Source organism: Ambystoma mexicanum, chromosome 10 (genome assembly GCF_040938575.1).
Source record: "Ambystoma mexicanum isolate Mex_15411 chromosome 10, UKY_AmexF1_1, whole genome shotgun sequence".
NCBI lineage: Eukaryota > Metazoa > Chordata > Amphibia > Caudata > Ambystomatidae > Ambystoma > Ambystoma mexicanum.
This window is the reverse complement of record NC_090932.1, coordinates 1,472,495,862-1,472,523,002: the sequence shown is the minus strand read 5'-3', so window position 1 is coordinate 1,472,523,002 and position 27,141 is coordinate 1,472,495,862. Positions and strand designations below refer to the sequence as shown.

Here is a 27,141-nt window from a genome sequence, read left to right as displayed (position 1 = left end):
AATTGACTATTGACTTAATCTGTTTTCCAGAGTGTCTTCTAGTTGCCGAAAAACACAGGCCTTGTGTTGGGGCATACCGCTTGATGAATCCTTACCGATAGACCCGCTCCATTGTCAGTCCTATAAATGATGCACAGAGATTTGAATTTGATTATTACCTCAAGAGGAATCCAGTGCAGGGCCTTTGAAGCCGGGGCGATATGGTAGTCTGGTGTCAACGTCAGCATGAGCCTTACCGCCTTTTTTTCTATTAATTGTAATAGGTGCATGAGTTCCTTTTGCAGACCCAGATACAAGCTGTTATAGTAATCCATTCTTGCCTGTAACATAGCTCTGGTAACCTCAACCTTCTGCATTTTCAAGAATGGAAGAATTGGTTTAAGCAGGTGCAGGTAGGAGTGGCATGTGTTAGGCAGTACCGGTGTCTGTCTGCTAAAATATCTTTGTGTCAAAAAATAGCTACAGGTTTTGCTTCTGTGATATGGAGATGGGGAAGCCCATTGTGGGTGGTCAGTCAAAAGGTAGAATGCATGAAATACTCATCCAAAGGAAGATAATCTGTTTGATGGATTTAGACAAATGTGTTTACGATCATCCAGTGTTGTATGAGAACCAGGCAGATGGAGATTTTAAGCGATGTTCTTTCTAGGTTCTGCAGCTTCAAGGCCATTTGTGCATCATGTTTACACATTTGGAATGCGATTCAGAAGGCACTATGGCGTTCTCAAAATGGCTTTGTGGACCACTTTAAGAGCCAGGGGATAGATCAGAGCTATGAAGGGCATGATGAGTGGTGGTAAAATAATTAATTCATCTATTTCTGAGCCATTCCTTCAAATCCCAGTGCAGCTTGAAGCCTCTGTAACATGATTTCTGATGCTTGTGGATCTGCTTAGAATCACATGCTGTACATATAGTCTGACATGTTTCTTTCGAAGATCGAAATGGAAGTCGACATGCGCGTGACTGTAACACGATCCCTAACGTGACGTGTAGGGTACCCAAAATCCCTCAGACGTCGCGGTCCCTCAGATTGTTTTTTTCCACCAACCTAGTTGGTCACTTAAACAGAGCTCATAAGAGTTTTATATTGCTAAATTATTTTCCACGGCCTATGGTCGTCCAGTCAACTTCGACAATCTTCTCGACGACTGCTTTGTGGGTTTCCTGCCGTTTACGACATCTGCAGCTGCTCGGTGACTGTCGACCGCGTGGCCTCGGCCCTCTGGCCTGGCCCTTACAGGAGAGTGGAGCCCTGGATTTTATTCCTCTCTCTTAGAATGTATTTCCTTCACCCCTCTCTTTCTGTTCTTGGTCTGACTGCCGCTAACCTCTGCTATGGAGAGCACTCCGTTTAAAATTATTCCCGTCATGTAACGGCAAATTTCCCTGGAAAGACGCCCATCGCTGATGCAATCGGTGTCTTCCTCATGACCATGATGAGCGCTCATGCAAGGCTTGTAACACTTTCGACCGAAGTCGTTGAAAGACAGGTGGACTAAACGGTGGGCGGCCTACGCTATGAGGCTGAAAACATTTCCCCCGTCAGCGCCGCCACTTCGGACAATGAGCAATCCGTCGGCAGCAATGGCTCCGAATTGGACCATCGACCTCTCAGTGGAATCTGCGTACTCCCAGATGCCCATCCCCGGCCCCAACAGATAGGCCACCAGCACTGTTATAGGGAGATCACACCTGAGTGACAAGGGCACCCACGCACCACGTGCATCCAAGCACACAACCCCGAATGCCTCTTTGATGGAGTCATCGAAGAAGCGCTTGTCACCCACAGGACCGCTGCAACTGGGTATCCTTCTGGAACGGGCGTTCCCCCTAAAAAACACACTGTCGACACGCCATCCAAGGATGCACAAGCGCCTAAGAACCTGGTGGAGTCACCGACCACGAGTGCGCCTTCAGGCATGTCGAGACCCTCAATACAGCCTGCTAAGCTTTGCGAAAGCCTTTTTGGAAATAATTTCGGCGGCCAAGGAGTACAAGGGCACCCTCTTGCCGAGGGAACTTTTCTGAGGCCCCCAGCCTCTCTAAGGCCTTATTGGGAAAATCTCCCCCTACTGGGCAGCCCTTCCCTCCTCCTGAACATTCAGCTTCCTCTCTATGGACTAGAGAAAGGTTTGAGCAATGTATGGACAAAATGGCTCAGTACATTGACTTTTCGGACCAATATATTATACCCAAGAGACCTAGGTAAGTGGACTCCTGCCCCATCCACTCCAAATTGCAGAAACTCCCCACCTCTGCACAGGGACACCAAGAAAATATCTTTAATGTCCCAGATTACCCAACCCAGGAGGATTCTTATGAAGAGCCTAACCCCTTTGATCAAGACCCAGCTGATCAGGACCCAGACTGGGGTCAGGCGGAGGACCAGGGCCCTTGGCTTACACCGACGCATACCGATGACCCGGACATCTGTCTAGATCCCCCTTCTACTCCTCCACAAAGAGATTTGTCATCTGTTGAAGACCAGATGCTGTTCATGTCATGATTCAGAGTCCATCTGCCTCTGTCCATTCCCAAATTCCACCTCTACCTCTGCAGAAGCGCATGTCTCGTATTTCCGTTGTCTGTTTTTCCCTTTCTATCGGCACTGGAGGTTGCCATGGAGGTTGCCATGGTCCCGCACTTCTACACGCTTATGCGGCCCATCTGCATTGCGTTACACAGCTGCACGTCCGGTTGCTCAGGGCGGTCACACGACTCTGCGCTCCTTGTTGCGGTACAGGCACCGCCTCCCCTGAATCACATAAAGGAATTGCTGTCACCCTGCGCGGTGCTTCTGATCTTTGTAAGTACCGACTGAAGCTTGTTTTGTCCTCAGTCTGTTGCCTGTTACAGAATACTTTGGTTCTATTTTCTTGTTTGCCTACCTGTTACCGGCCCTTTTGCCTGTCCCTCGGATGGATTTTTCCTAGCAGAAGGATGCGCTTTGGTAACCGTCTGCATAAACTCAGACATCGCCCCATCCCTCTGACTGATTTTGCCTGCCTGAATTGTCTTTGTTCACTTTCCAATTGAACACATGCCTGTCCCTGGAATCCTTCATCCACGAGAACTACTTCTTTCTACATATCACTAGAAACAGTGAGCACAAATATTCTTATGCACAGGACTTTGGACGCATTGCTGTAAACGCATAACTGCATCAACCCATCACTAGTGCGTCCCTCGTGCTGCCCGTGTTTAGTCCCTTACTAACCCTTCCTCTCCTTCGTTTGTTCTTTTGGCCTTGTATTTCCATTAGTGTTACCCCTTCTTCTGGACGGCTCGAGCTGCTTACTCGGTAAGAAACAGTTGACCCGAGTCCCATCTTTGAAGTTGTTCTTGCATACCTAGTAATTGTTTCCTTGCATTTCCTAATGGAAGACTCAAGGCTGGAGACACATGAGATACAACCTAAATTGACGATTTAAGTGTCCATTAGGAGGTTGGTCCGCTAATCTTGTAGTGGGTTAATTGTTACCGTTTACTTCATGTCGTGTTGACTCTTGTTCCTCTCCTGTTTTGCAGCTTGATGCGCTGACAGTGTTTTGGCACTCCTGCTCTTTCTATTGATTTACTCATCTATCCCTCTTGTTTACTTGGCTAGATATGGCGTATCATTGGAAAGATCGCCCTCTTGTGAGGAGACTTGGACCTATCTTGGTCCAGGTTATACTACCCAAGTACCCTTCATCACTACTGCGGTGAGTACTGACAGTTCAACTCCATTTTAAAAAGGGCAGCCAACCATTTTATAATTGCAACGCACAAAGCTGCTCCAGGCTCAGACTTCATGGAGGATATCCTCAAGGAAAAGGCTTCAGCTAGCCAAGCCATTCCTTTACTAAATTCTATGAAGAGGCACCTGCCCCTTCTTTGCTGTCCCTGTCTCTTACACGGGCAGTTAACACCCGGATTGAGAAGTTATTTCGCCCATTACCCTCTGACCCCCCCTCTACATCAGGGGTCATGCCACACCGGACTCCTTGGTCATTACAACCACTAGGAAGAGGGCGGGAGTATCACTGTCCTCAGCAGAATCCACTCCGGACAAAGACTGCAAGAAGCTTGATGCCCTGGGTAAGCGTGTCACCGCCACTGCGGCCTACTCCACAAGGATCGCAGATAACACCACGCTCCTGGCGAGTTACAGTGGTGTCCATTGGGGCCTAGTGCAGGATGGTCTTCAGGATGTTCCAGAGCCCACCTGATCACGCCTGCTGGCGGTCGTGGCTGTAGGCAGACAAGTAACCCAAAACATAATGAAAAACACACTGGACTTGGCTGAAACCGCTGGACGCACCCTTGCCCAGCGTACCCTACTTAAAAGGCATGCCTGCAACCAGAGGTGAAAAGTGCAAGCCCGGAACCTGCAGTGAACCCCCACAGGAGATGTATAGCTCGAGGCGGTTGGCAGGTGTGGGGAGACGGATGGAGGAGAGGGTCATACTTGGTAGGAGACAGGGAAAGGAGTAGAACTCGGTGGACCCCAACTCTAGAACCCAGAGTGTTTGCAGATATGATTAGCAACTGCAGATGATAGACTCGAAGCTGCCAATGGGAGCAGTTGTTTATAAAGACCTGACCAGAATGGGTTCCAGTGAAGAAAGCCGCTGTGTCGATCTCGGGCACATGTTTAGTACGTTATGGGGGGAGGGCCTGGAAGTTGAAGTAAGGGGGGGGTGGGGTAAGTCGTTTAAGTTTGGGAAGGGAGAAAATCAAAAAATCTGTATGGTTAATTCTGTGCTGTTTCTTGCTTACAAGACTGTGTACTATTCGAGACTTGCCTACATTAATTCACCAATAAAGCTTATTTGAGAAAAAAGAAAAGGCATGCCTGGTTAAAAAAACTGTTAAAACCCGAAACTCGGGATTAACAAACCAGTGGAGGATTCCAACCTTTTTGGGAAGGCGGTGATGACGCCCTAGGGACGACAAAGAAAGAACACCAGACTCTAAAGTCACTTAGCTATATCACGGCTAAACCCTTTCATCAGTGTGGAGGCTCTAATGCACACCAGTCCTTTTGTGGCCAATCCTTCTCCCACTTGCCCCAGGGGCAACATGGCTCAGGGAAAACCCCCTTGTCCTCCGGTCAAGGCTCTATGGTAACTTCCAATGCCAGTAAAGAGGCTCTAGTAGGGTAAGGGTAGAGGCAGAAACTCTATTCCTAGAGGCTCCACCTTGAAGTGACTCGCTGGTTCAGGTCCCCTCCCAGACTTCCCCGGTCGAGGGTCGCTTGTCTTCATTCATCCACGCCTGGTAGGGGAATCACTTCAGATCAGTGGGTACTAAAGACGGTTGCCCACGGGTATTGTTTCGAGTTTCTCCGACCACCTCGCTACCACCCACCGAGAAGCAGACACCTGTTGCCAGAACACCTGTGCATCCTGCTGGAAAAGGGTGCCGTCGAAGTCGTCCCCCCTTCTCCAGGTAAACAAGGGTATTTATTCAGTGTACTTCCTTGTACCCAAAAAGGATCTCACCATGCGCCCACTTTTAGACCTGCATCTGCTGACCAGTATGTCAAACCTCAAACGTTCAGGATGACAACACTTCAGGAGGTAATTCCAGTGCTGCTGCAGGGGGATTCACATGACCACTTTGGACATGAAAGATGCATACTTTCATATTTCAATGTTGCCTGTGCACAGAAAGTACCTCAGATTCATGATAGAGGTGTCCTGGTCATGAAGTCAGGGGCACAGTCATGCACAGGAGACCTGGGTGGACACTGACCTGGCGCCTTTGGCGCCAGGCTCATGAACAAAAGTAAACAAGAACATCCATTTAACACCAAAAAGCTTTTTATTATAGACATAGCACTTCAGATGCATTCACCTCGAACATTCCATCCATTAAGCAGGATGCATTAACTTATTCCATCCATTAAGCAGCCCCAAGTGTAGTCTTGGGTGTGGCTGCTAATGGATTGCCTTCGCACGTGCTCACTCTCTAGGAGTGGCAGGGTGTGGCTGGTAAGCAGGCCCTAATGGGCGAGCCCACGATCTCAGCTATATAAGCTGCCCGATCCTCAAGACAGACGCTTCGCGTTATTCTGCACTTGTAAGCAGCGTAACGCTCACCGTCGCCTGAGGTCAGACTTACCTTTTGAAGATCCTCCTTCCTGGACATCCTGCTTCCTGCCAGCATACTTACCAACTGGGGGAAGCTGTTCCTACCTGTACATCTCTTTGGCGAACCAAGTATTCATATTTACACTTTCTGGATATCAGGATTGCCAGAGTCTTTTAAGGCTTCCCTCCCTTCCTCCTCACCTGAGGTATCCGTAGGGTAGTCTTGTGCCGCCGACCTTCTTCCTGGACGTCTTCGAGCTTGATCCTTGCCGTCTTTCTTGCCTTCCTTTCTTTGACGTAAGTAGGGGCGAGCTCCCAGGGATGCCACGCTGTCGGGTGATTGGGGAACCGAACAGCGGGAACTCCCGGGAGCCGGCTCCTGAGCAGGGAAAAAGCCCCAATGGCAAAAAAAACCCTGCGATGAGAGTCCTGAACAGGAAGATGTCCGAGGTGATATCTTGGGAAGCTGAGAATGACCGGAGTTTCAGACTTGGAAAGCTGAGAGTGGCCGATTGACAATAGTGGAATATCCTAGGTAAACAGATCACCGCCAGAGAGGGCGAGGATGGAGGGAAAAACACCAGGAGAGAATGCAGGGATTTCCAGAGGAATGAAGTGGAGCACACAGACCCAAAGGAAGGTAGAGCCAAGGCGCCAATGAGGGAGAGACCAAAGGAGCCAAGCAGAGAGGAGGGAACACAGAGAGACCGGCCAGAAGAACCGGAAAGCAAGCAAATGCAGGCAGCAGGAGCGGGAGAAAAAACAATGTCCAAAGGAAGGATATCAAGCAAGAACGGGGGGGGAAACAGCGTTACCTTCGAGCCGGTAGAAGCAGAGAAGGTGCAACGCGAAGAAACGCTGCTCGAGCCCGACACTAAATTACGTCGGCGGCCATCTTGGAAAACACTAGAGCGGTGCTTCCAGACGGCCGTCGAACGTAACAGCACTTGTCAATGGCGTCTCCACAAATCCAAGAAGCGCCGCCCGACAGGAATCATGACACCGGAACGCAGAAATCTTCATCTTGGCACCGCAGCACGACACGCTCCATCGACGACAGCAGCGCCTGCAGGGGCACTAGGCAGAGCTGCCCTTGGTCCCTGATGTTGTATATCCTAGCCTTGGAACCCCTGGCACTATACTTAAGACAAAATTATGAGGAATTGGGGATCCACACAAAAGGGGGACCACACCTAATTTCATTATACGCAGATGACATGCTACTATACTTGAAGTACCCTGAAGAAAATCTCCAATACATCCTGGAAACAATGGAGCGATAGGCTTCACTATCTGGCATTGCAGTCAACCCCAAGAAATCGTGTGTTTTCCCCTTGGGGAGTTATGTGGGAGTACAGCGAGAACAACTGCCAGTCCTACAGATACCTTGGGAGGCGTGCACTTTCAGATACCTGGGCATAGACATATACCACACGGTTGAGATGGAATATAAACACAATTCTGTAAAAGCGATAGGGAACATTGAAAATAGTATGAAGTTCTGGACCAAGCTCCCGCTAGCCATGATTGGGAGAGGGTCACTGCTAAAAATTGTTGTATTGCTCAGGCTGCTACACTTTTTTGGGAACATACCATATATGATACCAAAAAGCTTCTTTGTTAAATTACAGAGCATATGCAGGGGCTTCATTTGGCATGGAACTAGGAAGGGGATTGCTCTGTGGAAATTACAAAACGCATATGATAAAGGAGATATTAATCTACCTAACTTTGAGATATACTATCTGGCTAGCCAATTGCAATATGTAGCCAAATGGCTGACGGAAGACCCAACGTCAGAGTCTAGGCTATTGAGATTAGAATGTGCCCCGTATTTTCTGAGAGAATGGATCTGGCTGCCTATACCTGAACTCAGAGTGCCCAGGGATTCTGGAACTGGGATGGAAATTGTGGCGCAAAGCCTGCCATGTCATGGGGAACCCAACCCCATGCTCACCGCAAGTACCGTTAGTGGCACTGACCGGTGGGAGTGTGCAATTAAGGAACACGATTCGCAAGTACTGGGAGCCTGTGGGGGTCGCAACGGTGGGAGACCTATGGCAAGAGGGTGAAGAAAAGGAATTTGGGGAGCTGGTGGCGGAAACAGGGCTACACGTAGGGCAGTATATCACTCACGCTAGACTGATCAGGAGGATGGGGGGGACATGGTCCGAAATCATGCTGGCAGACCTACCTAGCGAGGCCATAGAAACGATGTATGACTTAGCAGAGTGGGAGCATGAGGTGTCTCGGATCTTTGAGCTGTTGATGTCCAGAGTGGGGAAAGATGTGACACAATTAAGACAAGACTGGGAAAGGGAAGCAGGCGAGCTCATGAGTGATGGGATATGGGAGCAGGCCCAGGGGTACCATAAAAGTGTCCAGAAATGCAATTTACAGCAAATACAACTATATATAACCCACAGTGCATACATGACTACCCAGAGAATAGCTCGGTTTAAGAACGCTGGAAGACAGAAATGCCCCAAATGCGAGGAAGAAGACGTGGGGATGATGGTGCATATGTTTTGGGCATGTCCTGAAATCTGGAAGTTTTGTGGGGAAATAGTCCACCGACTGTATGAGAAAAGGATCAAGCTAAACGTAGAATTGGTGTGGGCATGTTTAATAGCGGGGTTCCCTAGACCGCGTCAATTGAAACATGTTAACAAACTTAAGGACTTGGCATACATACTCGCCAAGCTCAGGATAGCCATGGGTTGGAAAGCATGCAATAGACCAAAGGTGGAGGTTTGGTGGAATGATTTACAGAGATGGACTAAGGCTGAAACAGCTGTATGGAACGAGACAGTAAATAGGGGAGGCGAGGAGGAAACAAGCACCCTGACGGCCTGGAAACTTTTAGTGGCCACACTGTTTTGGTCCATCCAAGAGGGTATAAGTGATCAAGACACCTCTGAAAATGCAGAGGAGGAAGTTCGCCCGGATGAGAGGACAATAGAGCGCGAAATAGAGTAAGCTCGGTTTTGGGGGAGGGTAAGGGATATGCAGCAGATAACTAAATGACGTGAAAATGATGCTAATGTACACAGATAAGATTTGCTGAATCTGTTTAAATGTTGTATGTTTGTTATAAAAACCAATACAATTGTTAAAAAAGGTTAGACATTGAAAAAACAGTCAGTTTAAGGTTGGGCTTCGCCATACTTCGCGCTTTTCCTTAAACCATCACTTGCCTGCTGTCGAGCATTGTGGTAGCATCCATCTTCCATCTGGCCGCGTCACGCATCTCACATCTGCATTGAGGCCGCATTTCCATCTAAGGGAAGAAAACAGAAGAGAGACATTATTCCGGGCATAAATAGGAGCAACATATAAAAGACAAACAGAACGAACAGCATCACAAGAGCTCAAGAAAGACTTACCAATCATAAGGAGAAGCATAGTCACAGCTGGACTGGACAATCCTTATCAGGGATCAGTGAAGGAACTAGGTCCCATGCGACGCGCCCCTGCCAGAAGTAGCAGAACGGAGAGCTTATCTTCCATAATTCACAGGTGAGCTTTATGGTCCGGCGTATGCTCACAGAAACCGTACTTTTGGGTGAAGGGTTCGAGAGGTACAGCAATCACAGATTGGTGGACTCACACACTGTTATCTCCACTCAGGAGCAGTATCACCACGTACCACAGCTCACAGCTTTTCTACTGAGGGAGAGGCCTGAAGGGGGTAATTCAAGTTCAGGAAGGGCTGCAACTGTTCGCCAACACCTCCGCAGAGACCCGGTGAGCGTAACAAGTGGACACGCACTATAAGTTCAAGGTTCTCCCCTTTGACATTGCCTGAGCCCCGAGGGTTTTCGCAAAGGTACTGGCGGTAGTAGCGGCTCCCCTGCACAGGCAGTCCATCCCAGTCTATCCCTATCTCGATGACTGGCTCATAACAGGGGATTCAAATGGAACATGCCAGACAAACACCCAGACGATGGTAAATCTCCTCTTCAACCTAGGATTCTCTATCAACGAGAAAAAATGCAGTCTAAACCCCAGCAAGGCCAAACAGTTTCTGGGGGCTCTAATTCAGGCAAAAGACAGGCTTATCTTTCCCTCCAACGATAGGGTTCAAAACATGCTGTTCCAGATCCTTCACTATGTAGCCAGTCACCAGGTGACCGTACGCAAAGCCATGCGACTGGTGGGGATGATGGGTTCCTGTGTCTTCCTAGTTCCTCACGCTCATCTGCGCATGCGCCCCATGCAACAGTGGCTCTCGAGCCAATGGTGTCAGGGCAACGGCCAGTGGGACGATCTAGTGGTTGTCTTGGCAGCCCTCGTCCGTGCTCAGCAGTGGTGGTCAAGGGAAAACCTTCTGCAGGACAAAACCTACACCACCCCCACATTGGAAGCCACTCTCACCACAGGTGCATCTCTGACGGGGTGGGGGAAGCTCACCTCCTTCAACAGACAGCGCACAGCGTGTGGTCTCCAGCAGTAGCATCCAATCACATCAACCTGTTGGAACTGCTAGCAGTGTTCAAGTCCTTGAATGCCTTCCAGACACACCTCCAGGGGAAAACAGTTTTAGTTCTCACGGACAGTACTACGCCCATGTACTACTTAAACAAACAAGGGGGCACTCACTCTCTAGGGCTGTCAAAACTGTCCCAAAACATCTGAAAGTGGGCACTCAACACATGTTCCTCCTTTCATAACATGTTCCAGGGTAACTCAATCTTTTGGTAGACATACTCAGCAGAAACTGCCCCCCTACCCGTAGAGCACGAGTGGCGGCTACAGGAGGACATTTTAATTAGCATCTTTGCAGAACGGGTCTTCTCAGAGATTGATTTATTTGCCACTCTGGAGAACGTCCAATGCCCAGATTACGCCACCAGGTACCCACAAAACCGCTCCGAATGGAACAGTCTTTGGATTACATGGTCCGGGAGATTTGTCAACTCACCCTGCCCCCTCCCCCACCCCCGATTCACCTGCTCAACAGAATAGTGCACAAGATGCACCAAGAACCAGTCACGATAATCCTGGTGTCCCTTATGTAGGCCCGCCAACCTTGGTTCTCCCATCTCATGGCAATGTCAGTCTCCCCTCCCAGGAAACTGCCGTGCCTGTACAACATGCTATCTCAAGATCAGGGAGGGACACTACATCCATGCCCTCAAACTCTCAATTTAGAAGCCTGGCTCCTGAGGTCATAGAGTTCAGGCACCTTCAGCTCCCTCAGAAAGGCATGGACATACTCAGAGAGGCACAGAAACCTTCCACCATGCATTGCTTCTCCAGCAAATGGAAGTGCTTTATTTGGTGTAATGTCAAGGGCATCAATCCTATTAATTGCTTACCTAAAGATATCTCCTTTACCTAACTGACCTGTTTGATTCAGGACTGGTTTTCATTTCTCTTAAAATCCACTTAGCAACACTTTTGCTGTACACCACGTCCCAGAGCAGGATTTTATGGTGGAAAATTCCTGTAATGAAAGCCTTTATGGAAGGGGTATAGAGACTTCATCCCCCTATGTCCAACCCAGCTCCCGAGTGGGACCTGAATGTTGTTCCTACCAGACTAGTTGGACCTCTCTTTGTACTAATGCACAAGGCTTACAAGACGGTCTTCCTGGTTGCAATCACCTCTATAAGGAGAGTTCTTCACCTGCAGGCCCTTTCAGTTCAGGACCCATTTGTCACGATTCACAAAGATAGGGTGGTTTTGCGCACACACCCTCGCTTTGCACCAAAATGTATCTCAAAGTTCCATGTAAACCAGTCCATAGAGCTACCCACCTTTTTCCAGAACCCCACTAACGTGGCGGAAAGAAGCCTCCACGCACTGGATGTAAGGAGAGCGGTTATCTACTATCTGGAAAAGACAAAGCCACAAAGTAAAACAAACCTGTTCTTCATTTCAGTGGCAGCTGGTAGAGAAGGGAACCCTGTCTCTAAATCTGCTATTTCCAAGTGGATCATAAACTGTATCACACTGTGCTACACTCTTGCCAAGAGAGATCTACCCTTCGCTCCTAGAGCACACTCGACTCGGGGCACATGGGCTACCATAGCATTCATTGCAAATGTTCCTCTAGATTCCATTTGCAAAGCAGCAACCTGGAGTTCTGTACACACCTTTACCCAACACTACTGCATGTAAACATAATCTAGGTATGATTTTCAGGTGGGACAAGCAGTGCTAAGACATCTCTTTGCTACTGTTCCTTCACACATCCCACCATCATCTCTGGGTACTGCTCGATAGTCTATGCACAGCATGTGATTCTAAGCAGATCCGCAAGCATCAGAAGACATGCATTACTCACTGTAATAGTTTTCTGATGATTGTATATGCTTAGATTCACATGCGCCCACCCTTCCTCCCCTCTTGGAGTAGAAGGAACACAGACATCTTACGCCTTCTCTCTTCTGTACTTGCTCACACTGACAATAAGGCGCCCTCACAGCAGAAAAAATACAACCAGAGGGACCTCGACGCGTGAGGGATTTTGGGTACACTACACATCACGTTAGGGGTAGTGTTACAGTCACGCCCATGTGGACGTCTCTTTGGATCTTCGAAAGAAAGATGCACTACTCTTCGATTTCCACTAGATGTCGGTCTATATGCACAGCATGTGAATCTAAGCAGATACTATGATCAGAAACGCTATTACGTTGATTAATGCATGTCCTATTGGTTGACAATATCGAAAGCAGCAGATAGATCGAAGAACTGGCCTGCTGGGATATTTTCTTTGTGACCTAGAGTCACAGAAGTAAGCCACAAGAGTCCTTGGAGGCAGGACTGACTCTTGGTAATTCAAAACCTCATATCTATTTGGCACCAGCAGGGGGGGTGCATGTTGCCCCTGCAATCAGAAAATTCTGTCCCTATGAGATTGTACAATAAAAATGATGCATTGCCTAATGCAGCAAAGAAAATGTTGCTGGTCCTGCTCAGAGTGCACGCTTTTTCTGTTACAAACACACACACGCACACAAGTCTGCCCCACCCTTGTATTCCCCGGAAGGGTTTATGGTTGTTGTGCAACTTACAAAAGCTCAATCTAGGCTGTCTGTGCCATCACCTTTACCAGGGATCACCCCAAACCCCACCTAAATGTGCTCATGATCCCGTACTATTCCCTTGCTCTCGATTATCCTCATGCTACCAACTATGTTCATAAAATTTGAGTCCTAGGGCATTACAGTTATTTGTCACTCCAATTGGCTTGGCTAGATGTTCAGTGGGAGCAGTTGGCGGCCAATTAATGAACGTTTCTATTTAGTCTTGGGTGAGACAGATGAAGAGGACCACGTTTATGATCTTCTTGACAGGCATGAGTTGGAATTATCTGCTGTCTCATCACCATATAGCTTACAGTGAGTTGCTGAGCTAGGTGGCTTCTGCTTTTACTGTATAGTTTGACCAGAGGACATCTGAAAGGCGCAAGGTGTCATATTTGTTCTTTTGGTAAACAATGAATCGTTCAGTTTAATTATCTCGATCTAAGTTTATAGCCCATCAGTTGCCCTCGGAAAAACCCTTCTCAATAGAACCCACTGACAAGGTCTCTGAATGACGTACTAAGTGAAAGACTTTAGGATTTTTTGCTTTCTGACTTTCAAGCAATGACACTAGACTGTAGCTTCAATGTCTGAATGAAAAAGCAAGTAAGCTACTACATGTTCTATGCCTGCTCTTTGGACTTGGTGATACAGGAGCAATGAACAGTTCAGTGCTTTCCAATTTCATCCATATATGATTGTATTCCTAAATGTTTATCTTGTTTCCATAACGTGCTTCCTTAGCATGAAATTACTCATTACTTTGTTGTGGGAATTTGACTGCACAATGGGTTTCGGGAGTTCTCCCTTTTTTTCTAGCATTACAACAACAAAACAAACAAACATTCTAATATCATTATGCTAATTTTCAATAACAAGCAGTCTACAATCTATCAATCGCTTCTTACCTAGGAATAAGGGTGGGTAAAATGGCAGAAATTCTCTGCGGAAAAGTTGGTGAATTCTGGACAAAATCCTCCCCACCCCTCTTATTCTCTCCCACTGAGTGATATTGCACATTTTTTCCCATCAGAAATGTTTTTGTTTCCTAAATTTGTTTTTTAGGAGCTACAGAATGTTTTGGGCAAAAATTACATTTCGGGAGAAAAATGAATTACATTTCTGGGAAAAAACATTGCCTAAAAACTGGTGAACATGGTAAACAATATCTGCCCTCCGGCGACATGGAATTGGAGGCCAATTAGCCCAATTTTGGCTCGCTGTCTGTGATTTTCCCCCCACCCAAACCATGAAGTCCTAGGTAGCACAAGTGTGCTTCTTTGACAAGTCAGGAAAACATGTTACCATTAATGGCTTTCACGTTGTATTGTAAAGGCTAAGCATGATTAGATATAAAAGGCATACTCAACACATTAGTCATGCATGACCCATAGAAACAGTGGAACGACTGTGACAATCAAAATTAAACAATTTCTTCCTTCTAAAGAGATAGAAATAGAGGTAAAAACATTTGCATATCAATTTGCCAGTCGGTACATTTCTGACTGTGGGCGCGATGGGGGCGGGGGGGAGAATGACATAGAATCTTCCTAGAATTGTATATTCAGATCCCCCTCGAATCTGCCAGCGGTCTATAAAACTGTATTCTTGTTTCTCCTCTATGTGAAAGGCTTCAAGTACCCACTGCAGTGACTCCAAAAGGGCCACTTAAGATCCTGCCTTGTTCAGCTTCTCACCAAGTTAGTTGTTTAGTTGTATACTTTTTGTCTTGTGATCCACACTATGACTATTTGTCTTCAATAGAGAGTCTAGTTAATAACAACCCCGAATCCTCTATGTATTGTTGTAAACTCGACCATTGTGTCTTCCTATGCCCTTTAGGCAACCAATCTCCACAGAATCATGGTCCAGCCCTAGTTTAGTTTATTGTTTGCTTGTTAGGCGCTTATACAGCTAATGAATTCTGTTTCAACACCCTCATCAACAGCAGAGACCACATCAGTCTGAAGATGCTTTCTTTCATAGGTTCCACACGTTAATGCATTTTGATCCAATGAGGGAGTATTTCGAGGGCATTTTCAAGGAGAATGGCTAAACCTCCTTAAATCCGTATGCCTCCTCCCCTTCCATCTACAAGCTCCCCACTGTTGCTGCATGCGCCAGAGTCTCCCATGGTCCTCTTGGCGAAGATCCTGTTCGACTCTGCCATTGGAACTTAAGGAACCCAGACATCCTGATCTAACTGAGGAGGGAGAGGGGATCTCGTCAGCAACTTTCACGACAGGCTCATGGGCTTAATGGGATTCCTTGAAATCCTTGTCCCTGAGCCTCCACCTTCCCAGGGAGGCATGCATGCTAGCAGTGGCTGTAAGGAAGGCATGGTATCAGACAGTGAAGACAGACACAAGTGATCACAGTTCAGGGGTGCTTTTTGAACTTTATACTTATAAACATATTGCCAGTCCTTACTTCTAAATACAAAATGGTGTGGGATAACAATGTATGCAAAAGAAAAGTGTTCAAGAAATTATATGTCATGATAGTTGAGCAGTTGGCTTCCCTTCCCCACATTTTCAGCACGGGGCAAGGAGGCACGTGCAGGCTTCGCACACACTCTGGCTTCTTGGCCACAAGGTAACAGTTCAACACATAGGCATCAGGGCCTTCCGCCAAAGTCTCTCTCGTAGTGACAGTCTCTTATTTCAGAGGGCCTGATGTAACAAACAAAACACAAAAGTTCCTTTCTTTTGTCCGAGTTTTGATATTCACGAGTTCAAGACTGGTCCCTCTCCTTCGGGTTTGGACCACGGGTCCCCCCTTGTCAGGCTCAGACCCCTTCTCTAAATTTTTCACAATTTGGTCTCCGTCATCCAGGCTTGGACCATGGACCCCCCCCCCCACCCCTTTTCGGGCTCAGATCCCTTTGCCAAAATGTTCACAACTTGGTCTCCCTCATCTGGGGTCAGATGACCGATCCCCCTCGTCCGGGCTCAGATCCTCTTGATGCCAGAATCGAAGACTTTGAAACGTGCGAGGGGCCTCGTTCAAATCCGGTATTGCCCCTGAAAATCTTAAGGATTCTTGGGTCATCCTCTAATCAAAAAACCTACCCTTGATCCTAACAACCCCTCAAATTACAGACCTATTACCTCGGTGCCCTTTCTGTTGAAAATCCTGGACCGTACAGCCTATCTACAAATACAGGCCTATCTATAATCTAACAAACTCTGTGGTCTTCGCCAGTCGGGCTTCCGACCTAGACACGGAACAGAAACTGCCCTCATCGACTTAAAAACGCAAATCGAGGACCTAAAAGACGAGGGCAAGCAGGCCCTTCTACTCCTGCTCGACCTCTCTGCAGCTTTTGATTTGGTTGACCACCAAATTCTTTGCCTGCACCTCAAAATCGCAGCCCATTTCTCAGATGAAGCCACATCCTGGATCAGATCCTTCCTGGCAAGCAGAACCATGAGGGTCTTCTCCCCTTCTGCATCAGCTGAACCATCACCAGTGCTGTGTGGGGTCCCACAAGGGTCCTGCGTTTCCCCCACTCTGTACAACGTGTTAATTAAGCCACTTTTTGATATTCTTGATTCTCTGGGTGTCACCTACACTAATTACGCAGATGACACCCAGATACTCATCCCTATCATTGGTGACTACGTGACTGACGCAAAAGCTCTTAATATTGTTTATATTGTCATTCAGGCCTGGGTTGCTCATCATGGGCTTTGTTTGAACGACGATAAGATCGAGCTACTTATCCTAGGCTCGCACTTCAGATTTAACAGATTGGACCCAGCCTTTAAATCATTCAGTATTGACGGTAATACCATTAAGGTGTCCAATGACAAACACACTCTTGGTATATATATCTTGATTCAACCATATCACTCACTAAACAAAACAATGCGCTGGCCTCAGCTGCAGCATATACATGCACATTTATAACAGCTTGTAGACCCTTTCTCTCTGGTATGAATTGCATCATTCTTGCCAGAACCCTTATAATGGCCAAAATTGAATTCTGCAATGCTCTCTACCTTGGAACCAGTCAAAGAAACATTAACAGCCTACAGGTAACTCAGAACAATGCCATCAGGGCTGCCCTCAACCTTCCTAGGAAACTACATATATCTGACACTAGACAGAGCCTCCATTGGCTCTCTGTAGCTAAGAGAATATCTCTCAAAACCCTTGCACTCACTCATAAGTGCCAGGCTAACCGTGCTCCCGAGTACCTAGCTAACCGCTTCTCTGCCCACACCTCTACTCGTCCTCTGAGATCCACCAAAGCTCACTCTTTGTGCATACCAAGATTTAAGCTGCAAAAAGCAGGGGGGGGTCCAGTTTCCCAGTCCTTACAGCCAAATTATGGAACACAGTCCCCAATACACTGAGAATTGAGCCTTCCTTCCACTCCTTCAAGCATAATGTCAAGAAATGGCTCCCTGATCAGGACCTAGCTGCTTCCTGCACATAATACACATTCGCCCCACACTCAAAACCTGCACTCTGGACTTTAATGCCCTACCTATTGTACGTCTTGTTCATCTTGTCCTTCGCATACTCTACCCGTTTCTTAATATAATTCTTATTGCTACTATTGTCTTCTATCTTCATGTTAAACTTTCATAATTTGAGTTTCTTTAGTGCACCTGTCCAACTTGCTATTACCTTGTCTGATACTTTGTATACTGCCTACCCTTTATCTGTAACATCTGTACCTGTGAGAAATGCCTTTATTCATAACCTATGTACCTTAAGAAATGCGCCCAGATGCCCGCGGGCCGGGTGCGCAATAAAAATGAACAAAATACAAATACAAGGTTTCTTGAAAGCAACGGCTTCCTGCCGCAAAGGTCAAGGGTGTTGCACTTCTCACAAACCTTTTGTGCCTTGCCCTCATTCTCCTCTCATTCAACTGCCCACTCAAAACTGCTGTACCTTTGTGTGCTTTTACTCATTTAGAGTGTGCTCTCGTGCTTCGCCTTTTATCCGTGTGGGGAAGTGTAATGGAAGTCAGGTGTGAGTGATTGTCGATAATTGCCTGACCTCGCCTGACCATAGTATTGGGACATGTCAGGTACACTGCTCGGGTGTGAGACTGTTTTCTCTCAGAGTGGGCTGTCCATGTAAAAGTGTTCGTGCATAAAAGGGTGGGGGGGTTGAGTTTCTAAATATCCCATCAAGTACGGTGGGGACAAAGTGTTACAGGGAGAGGGATACTGCGTTTTACCATCCGGTCTCCCACTCCTTGAAGACCCCTCACCCAGGTGATGCCACCCCACCCCCTGCACTGGTCCACCCCCAGGGTCTGAATCCAAAGGCGATGGAGAGAGAGTTCTGCGGGGTCTAGCGGGTGAGACACCTTCTGGTTTCTCCCAGGGCCCAATCCATTAAGAGGTTGGAATACACTGGGCTATCCCTTCAGAAAGATATTCTAGCAAGAACGGTCTGGATTAAACCTCATTCAGGAGCGCCTACTAATAACAGAATTGATATTTGTTAGGAAGGATTCCCATTTGTGTAATTTTCCCTCCACTTGTGAACCCCCCAACTTTTTGCTGTTGTCTGACCATCCTAGCTTGACTTTTGCCAGTGGAGCACAGCCTTCTGCTGCACTCCGCTGGGTTTTCGGTCACTTTGTTATGGGGAAACTGACATGCCCTTAAAGACAGTCAGTACTGGAGACTTTGTTTCCCTTAGTCCTTTCCACTGTTGTAATTTCTTTGCAACATTTTTTACCAGTGCACAAAGTACCGTACAGTACAATGCACTGGGGTCTTCCTTTTGTTTCTAAAGGCCCTAGACACCCGCCTAGATTTTTAACCCTTTCTCGCGGTCCATATCACGTTAACCACGTTTGGCCCTGGGCAGTGGCTTGCCCTCAAAATAGCCATTCCCCAAGGTCCTTTGTTCTGTCCTTTGGCCATCTTGTCCCTTTGTCTTCCCTAGGTCGAGCAGACCTGGGTCAGTCTTTATTTGGTCATACATTCTCCACAAAACACCAAGCTTTTGTGGGCTTCTGCATGACTTGTGTGTGTGCCTCCAGGATGTGGGCTGGACTGTCTAGTTCCAAAACACTTCCTGGGTGCCAGAGAGTCTGGTGTGCTGGAAATGACTGGGACCACTGTGGACCATGATTGTTCCAAGTCTGGTGTGCCTGTATGTGAGCAGATCTCTCATTGGGTCCTCTTCGTTTTGGCGTGAAGGAGATTCTGGATAAGAGAGGGCTTCAAAGACCCATACCAGGTCGATCTCTTGAGTTCTCACTGAACCTCGGATAGGATCCAAGCATCCTGAAACTAAGAAGCTGAATTGAGGAACCGCTGGTGACCCGCTGGAAGGTTTGGCACCCTGAGCCTGTTGTTGCCCTGCTGGACCCCTCTGCATCTGATCGAACTTAGGTCTGCAAAGGTGCTTCGACCCATTTGAATAGTGGGAACAACTATTCACGGCACCTCCACCTTAACCTACAAGCGTGCCTTCTCAGAGGGGCTTCTGAGCCAACCAGGAACTGACCAGCTTGCGCAGGACCTTTTTGCTCTGGATCCGCCGCCATCTCGAGTTGACCCTTGAGACTTTGGAGATTGTAAGCCCTGCGGATAAGGCGCCCCAAGTTTGGAATTAGGAGAGTATGCCTGAACCCGAGTGCATGCGGTCACTGTGTTACCCAGCCGTGGTGACGAACCTCGAGGGTGCGCTGCTGCTGTGTCTCCCTTTTCCCCGAGACATGCTGCAGTGAAATCGAGCTTATCCCTTCAACAGGAGAGGAGAAATTGTCACTGTCCCGCCACAGAATCATCACTGGAACTCAGCCTCTGAAAGCCACAGTGCTGCACAATTGCAGCATTTGAACCTGCAACAAAGTGTACTTGACTGCCCAAGTTTGGTCTGCAGTGCGCCAAGGGTCAGTGAGTACTTGCAACCCTTACTGGTTACCCCTGATGCATCCATCCGTTTTTACATACAGTGGGCCTCATTACACGGTAGGCGGTAACCATGGCGCTATTAGCGCCATGGTTGCCGCCGGTATTTTACCGTGTCCGCCTTGGTGGATGGTGGAATTACCGCCCTACTCCAAGGTGAGCGGGGGCGGTAATTCCTCATTCACCAAGGCTCTTCCCCATTCCCATTCCCATTTTTGCCCCCATAGGGCATAATGGGAATGGGGAAGGTGCTAATTACGGTACCGCAAATTGCTGTACCGTAATTAGCTCCTAGGTCCCTTTGCGGCACCCAACTTTAACGGCTGGTAAAACCAGCCGTTAAAGTCGGGTCCCGCAAAGGAAACTCGTAGGAAGGTGGTAGGGGTTTACCTGTGCCCTTACCGGTACCGGTAAACCCCTACCGTGTAATGAGGCCCAATGTCACCTCACTCACCTTTATCGAGGTAGCCTGTGCTACCGAGCTATTCCCAACTCTTGGAATCTGTTCTGCCCTCTTGGGGAGACCCTCCTCGAATAGTGGGAACTTATTCTTCACTGCCTCACCCACCTTCCTGAGTTGCTGCAAGATACCCTGCTTTTAGCTCTACCGCATGATCGCTTGTGTCTACACTGAAAGTAGTTTTGAGCACTAGGCTCCTTTCTTCTTAGGGACTGGACTGCCTCTTAGTTAAGTATATTTCGCACTGTATGCCCTTTTCCCTTACAGGTCATGAACCCTTACAGTGTGCCATTCCTTTAGACCCATTGTAACTGTATATATGTTTAAGTATTATTGCTGATCTTTGCTTGTGTTTGATTTAAAGGCCTTTAATAAATGTATATGTATTTTTGATTTACACCTGACTGAGAGTAATTTGTAGTGTCCTTGCTGTGTGTGCTCATTGTGGGCTTTCAATCACCCTCACCCCTCCTAAGACCTAATCTTGACCGCTGCCAATGCTACCTTGATTGGTCTGGCTTGTCCAGAAGGTTGCCCTGGTCCAAGAAACTAGGATGGCCTTCTGAGCCTCTGCCCACCAGGTCAGAGTTCAGAAATCCATCTTAACAATATTCAATATCGACTTCTTCAGACTGAGTAAGTCTCATTGTCTTCATGCCCCAGCCGCCTTCGTCGGTAGTTGCAGCTGCCACTTTGCTTTCAGAACCTGTTCATCTTCCTGTGCGACCTTACAAGTGCTGAGCAAAGAGGATCATGCCCTGGAAGCCCTGGGCAAAAAGATCTTCACAAACTCTGCCCTTCAGCTTAGACAACCTAATGCCACAGCGCTCCTAGCAGCTACAAATTGAAGGCTGTGGAAGGATCTCATGGAATTTGAGAAGTTAATTCCACCTGAGCAACTCAAAAAATGTAAAGGTGGCCTGGCAGATGCCAGAATGGTTGCGCAAGATCTGCTGGAAGCAGAAGCCCACCACATTGGCACTTCTGCTATAGAGGTTGCGATTGGCACAGATGCGTGCAGACAGGCATGGCTTCATGCCACAAAATTCACAAAGGAGGTGCAGGATAAACTTCTTGACCAGCATCAACCAAGCCGTTGCCGGTGTTAAGGGCCTATTCACACTCAAGATCCTTCCCTGGTTTAAAGGGCTTTCAGGAACGAAAAATGGCGACTGCAGGGCAGGTCCCCCAGCACCCGGGAAGAAGAAACAGACAACCTCTACTAACCTCAGCTACTTCTTCAGCTTCTTCCGCCTAAAAAACACCCAAGTTATATTTTGGCGCGGTTCCACAGGACTCCAGTAGGATGGAGAATGTCCCTACATATGGATGTCTGAAGGACCATAACTTCGGAGTCCTGAGTGTTGTCAGTGACTAGCAAAGGGGTTCCGACTCCACCTGCCTCCTTTTCCCCTTCCCGCCCTCCTCTAAACTAGATTGGAGCTCCCTTTCTTATGCTAGAAATCGACAAACAAATGAAGATGAAAGCTATAGAGGAGGTGCCAAGTCCAGAAGCTGGACAGGGTTTCTAGTCCCTTCTATTCATGGTGCTGCCAAAGTCCAACCAGGCAGGCCTGCACACCATTTTGGATCTTGCAGATTTCACTCTTTCTTCCCCTACAAAAATTCAAGATGTTTACCCCCGCACAAAACCACTCAGCCTTACACCAGGGCAGTTGGATCTGTGCAGTGGATCTAAAGGATGCTTACCTGCATATCCCTCTATGGCCCCAACATCGCAGGTTTCTGAGATCTTCGGTGGAGCAGTCGCATTTCCAGTTTCGGGTCCTCCCTTTTTGGCCTCAATTCAGCACCCAGAGTGTTCACGAAAATGATGGCAGCAGTAGCCTTGTTTCTCCATCTACAGGAAATAATTGTCTATATGTACTTAGACGACTGGCTAGTAAGGGGTTAATCCCCAGAAAAAGTAGAGGCTCAGCTCCACTACCTCCTGGACTTGCTATATGACCTTGGCCTGTCTGTGAACTGGAAGAAGTCAAATTGGCACTTGATTTTCATAGGCTTCCTTTGGGACACCCGACTCACCAAAGTCTTCCCAACTATAAAGAGCGTAACAGACATCCAGCAAACTTGTTTCCTGTTCCTTTCCTCCATCAGCACCATTGCATGGTGCTTCCAGAGACTGTTGGGATTTATGGCATTCTGCGTTCAAGCAGTCCCTCTGGCCAGGTTAAAAATGCAAAAGACCCAGCCAACGCTGAGACTCTCATGGTCTCAGTGATCAGACCCTCAGTTGAAACCGATTCAGACCCCCCCCCCCCCCCTTACCCCAAGACTTGACACAGTGACACAGGATTTACTTTGGTGGGCCAACCCTCAAAATCTAATACAGGAGGCTCCCTTCCATGCCGCTGCCCTCCCCCCCCCACCCCTACATGGTGATAACAATGGATTATTCTCTTCTGGACTGGGTGCAACATTGAACAATCTTCAAGTCTTTGACCTGTGGGCAGGGGAGGACCGCATCCAGCATATCAACTACCTGCAACAGAAGGCCATGTTCTTGCTGTTGAAAGCCTTTCTCCCCAATATTCAGGGCAAGATGGTATCAACAAGGACAGACAATTCCATCTGTATGCTCTACATCAACAAACGGAGGGAAACAAAGTCTCCACCTCTTATTTGTCTCACCTTGGAAATGTGGGAATGGGCTGTTGGCCACACTATATGGCCTCAGGCAGTTCACCTAGCTGGAGCGTCAAACATAGGCACGAATCAACTAAGCCGTCTAACTGAAGCCAACCACGAGTGGCCACTCCACCCTCAATTTGGTGAAAGATCTATTCCACCGGTGGGGATGCCCTCAAGTGCTTCTTTATGCCTCTAATCTGAATAACCACTCTCCTGTGCATGTGTCCAGGGGAGGACAGGGAGAGGGTTCTCTCAGATGCTCTTGAGATACTATTGGATGAAACGACAGTTTATGCCTTCCCTCCTGTTCTACTAGTGCATCGGGCTCTGTGAAAATTCCAGGAAGCAGATTGCTGTTCACTCATAATAGTTGCACCATGGTGGCCAGCCAGGTACTGGTTCCCAGATCTGGTAAACCTATCCAAAGAAACCCCAATATCTGTACCATTTCGCCAGGATTTACTGTCAATGGAGGAGGGGAAGATTCATCACCCCCTCCCCCACAATCGCTGAACCTGGCAGCCTGGTACCTGAGGTCAGGTCTCTAGGCCATTTAGGGCGTTCAGAAGACACCATGCAAATTCTGCAAGCGGCTTGAAAGGATTCCACCAGGAAATAGTATAAAAGCTACGATTCTGTCACTGGTCCCTTAAAAAGCACATGAGTCCTTTAACTGTTTCACTAGACGATTTCCTCTTTCATCTCTCTTATGGCCGCTTCGGGAACTAAGCTCGTAACTTGCAGAACTTATTTGTCAGCATTTGGCACCTATCTAAATTCAGACGATCAGTGTTTCTCCATCGCAAACCCGGTGGTAAAACGGCACATTGATGGTCTTTGCCATCTGTTTCCAACATTCAAGCCTCCACACCCAAAATGGGATCTAAACGTGTTCTTAACAGCGTTGTGCCACATCACGCTGGTATCCTGGAAGACTGCATTCCCGGTAGCGATTACCTCAGCCAGGAGAATAAGCAAGATAAGGCTCTAGCTGCTGACAAGCCTTTTACAACCTTTCATCGCGATATAACAGTGCTACTCACTCACCTGTCATTCCTTCCTAAAATAATGTTGGAATTCCACATCAACCAGAAGGTTTGTATCCCAGTGTTTTTTCCAAATCCAACCCTGGAATCGGAGAGTCCTCCATGCCTTCGATATCAGGAGGGAATTGGAAGTTTTACCTAGACAGGAGCAAGGCGTTCTGGAAATCGCCCCAACTGTTTGTCACATTTGGAGGCACAAATAAGGGTTGCTCTGCATCAAAAGCTACCGTTGCCAGATGGATTGTGCCTGTGATTCTAGAATGCTATACCTTACAGAAACCACTGCATCTGAAGGGGCTGCACACCCACCTGGTCAGAGCAAAAGCAGCAACAGTTGCATTTCAGAGACATGTCCTCTGGGATACTATTGCAACAGCAGCGACTTGGGCCTCTCCTTTGGCCTTCTGCAGACACTATTGCCTGGACATGATTTTGAAAGCAGACGCTCAATTCGGTCAGGCGGTACTGAAGAATCTCTTCAGCTAAAGTTCCAAATAGGACAATCCACCACATGGGAGAGAAGTGCTAGTGAATCTCCCATAAGTATGGAGGAAAGGGGACAGGATGTAGAAGTAGGAAACGTTACTTACCGTAATGACGGCTCTACTCCTACTCCATGGTCCCCTTTCCTCCATACACCCTCCACCCCCCCAAAATACCTCATTGTATCAGTTACAGCCCAGCCTAGACTCATCGAAAAGGACTGATGAGTGAGGCCCAGAGGCACGGCTTTGGGAGGTGGAGCCCATAGCCACACATGCATCCGGACCCTTGACAATAAAATAAGACCGACAAATGTTTGTATTGTGCTACAAAAAGCTCTGGTCCTATCCCGAAGGACAGAATGTCCCACAAGTATGGAGGAAAGGGGGCTATGGACTAGGACTACAGTAGTCCCTACAGTGAGTAACATTTCCTTTCAGACCCCATTTTACCTTTCAGACCCCACAGTCACAAGAATATAGGGGCCTGAACAATCATACCTGTTGTCTGAAATTAATGGAGTGTCAGTCTAAAGAGAAGAAATTCCTTTGACAAACTATAGTAAATAATAGAATGCTGAAATTCACCTGCAAATACATATAGAGAAACCCATACAGGTGCACAATCCAGCAGCCACCACTTCAGCAACATAATGAGCCCCACACCCCAAACTGCTAACGCCATTTGTGCAAATTATGCAGACCACAAAAACAGGAAACACTTAATGCTGCCTTCCGGGCAAACTGTACAAAACCCAATCCCCAAAATCTGACCACTGTTCGACCGATTTTGGTCTTAAAGTAGTCCCAGGAGTTTTTGATTTTTAGTGACTCTGAAATTTGGAATCCCACAGCAGAGTGGCCAACATCATTCTTAAGTCCGTTGTTGAAGAGAAACATTATTTTACATTGCACATCTGCTGGAAAGGAGATGTTTCTACTCTATGCATAGGCCTGTCTTTGTGAGTTTTACAGCTTGGCCTCTGTGACAGTTACATATTTTAGGCTGACTGATGGAGTTGGAGGAGCCACAGAGTCCAGGTGCCACCACCACCTGTTATGTGATGGAAGGCCCTGAGGGGGACCATTCTGTCTGAGGAGGAAAATGGTGGGACACCATTTTCCCCAGCCCATCAGCAGCCGGGGACATAACATGGTGCCATTACAACCTCGAAGACCTCCAGGCCCAGCCCCAAAATAGGCAGCTTGAATCTGGAGGGAAGCCTAAGCACCAACAAACAGAACCTAGGCGGTCAGGGCCGTCTGAAGGGAAACCATCTCTTTGCTCAAAGACCATGGAGGAGCCCGAACTTGCCTGTGATGGTGGACTATGGATCTGGAGGACTGTTTGCAGAGCTTTGTGGGTGCAACAAAGGTGGGCACCGTTGCGATAGTAATTCATCGTTCTGCAGCAGAGACTAGATCTTTGTGATGGACAAGGTGTTGGATGCACTTCTTAATGTTTTCCTAGGGCATCCAAACCAGGTACAACTGAGAATTTGAATCTTAGCCAATATGGGCAGAGAATTGACTGTGTACGCAGGTGATGGAGTTGGACATTCACAGAAGCATGGAGGTGGTCTGTGGCCCGAAAAACTGTGTTTCCAGGGTAAGTGATGGGTATTGGGGAGAAACGCACCAGCGGCAGGGTGAGGAGGTGAGTGGAGCAGGCAGGGGAGAACAGCAGAAAAGGAAAGAAAATAAGTGCAGAGTAAGCAGAAGAGAATGGTGGAGGCAGGGAGAACAAGAAATCAAAGTAAGCTGAAAGGAGCATCTGATGCGTGGAGAGCGGGAGCGCCAGCGTATACAGGAGGAGATGAGGGAACGACGCATTTAGCCCTGGAAAGGAAAATAAGAAAATTGGGTGAGCATGTTTTGGAGTGGAGTGGAGGGAGAAACTAAAGGGCAAATACACTGGAGGCATGGGGAAAGACAAGGGTGGCATAACAACTGGAAATGAGAGAGGGAAGATATAAAAGAGGTGACTCCGAATTGAGAGTCTGAGAGAGAAGTACTGGAAAGAATGAAAAGAAGGCAACAGAAGGACCATAAAGAAGAGCTGAGCATATGGATAAGGAGAGAAGTTCCGGATTTATTAAAAGGCAAAATTACCCAGAGAAGAAAAAACACTTGTAGGGGAGATTAAGTGGACTAGATCGCTGTGTGGCATCGAGGAGGAATATGAGATGGAGGGGACAGAGGGAAAAGAGATGCAGTATAGGAAGTTGAGAAGGGGAGTAGAGATGTCTTGGGGGGCGAGCACTTGTTCAATCTGTTCTAGTGGCTGCTAAAGACTTCTATAGCTCCCTTGGCTCATTGTGATGTGTGGAGATGTGACCCAAGTGAGGCAAGATCGGAAATGGGACAGAACCCCACATGACTATCAGGTTGGGATGACTGCATAAATAGATCTTGGCATGCTGACTACAGTGATGGCAGCAGAAGCTTGACTACAGCAACAATAGGAAGACCCAAACCAACCATGAAAAGT

General features: G+C 47.7%; 1 protein-coding gene across 1 annotated transcript in view; it reads left to right on the top strand.

Annotated features, from left to right (window-relative positions):
• IFT81 (intraflagellar transport 81) overlaps positions 1-27,141 on the top strand; it is a 1,594,755-nt gene that overhangs the window by 348,517 nt on the left and 1,219,097 nt on the right. The gene's annotated exons all lie outside the window — the stretch shown is intronic.